The sequence below is a fragment of the Camelina sativa genome, unplaced genomic scaffold (genome assembly GCF_000633955.1).
Source record: "Camelina sativa cultivar DH55 unplaced genomic scaffold, Cs unpScaffold06159, whole genome shotgun sequence".
NCBI lineage: Eukaryota > Viridiplantae > Streptophyta > Magnoliopsida > Brassicales > Brassicaceae > Camelina > Camelina sativa.
The window spans coordinates 1-520 of NW_010927239.1; the positions used below are offsets into that span (position 1 = coordinate 1).

The following is a 520-nucleotide window of genomic DNA, read 5'->3' on the forward strand; positions in this document are numbered from 1 at the left end:
AAGTTTGTCGTCGCTAACCCACTTTCAGTGAGGACCAAGGTGATTTTACTACTTGTCACACACACTATTATCCTTTTCTTTCTCGATTCCTTCACCCGATTTTCTAACTGTTGCATATTTCTCATATGCAGGTTCGAGTTGTAAAGGTATGTTCGACAATGTTCTTTCTGTGACTTCTTCTTCTTCTTTAATATGGTGCTTTACATGAATCATATATGGGAGGTTTGTACACAATGTGATGCATATGGCTGTGTCATTGATATTACATATCTTTTGTTCACGTTGCTTCTGGTCCTTATAATCATAAGCCACAATATCTTGAAAAAATGGTAAAGCTTTTTTTTATAACAGAAGAGTTGGTAGATATTCACAGTTCCCGTCATTATTTTCCTGAACCTGCATTTCTTTTATTTTATTGGTTGTTGTAAAATCCAAGTACGATCTCATGCGTTGTCCATTTTGGGAAATTCTTGTATCTTTTACACCAGGAGACCACATTTTTAGAGGCTTGCATTGAGAA

General features: G+C 35.8%; 1 long non-coding RNA gene across 1 annotated transcript; it reads left to right on the forward strand.

Moving 5' to 3' along the window:
- On the forward strand, positions 1–520 carry LOC109131839. The gene is made up of 3 exons (XR_002037266.1): positions 1–39; positions 132–146; positions 489–520. It is a non-coding gene; the product is annotated as an uncharacterized LOC109131839 (long non-coding RNA).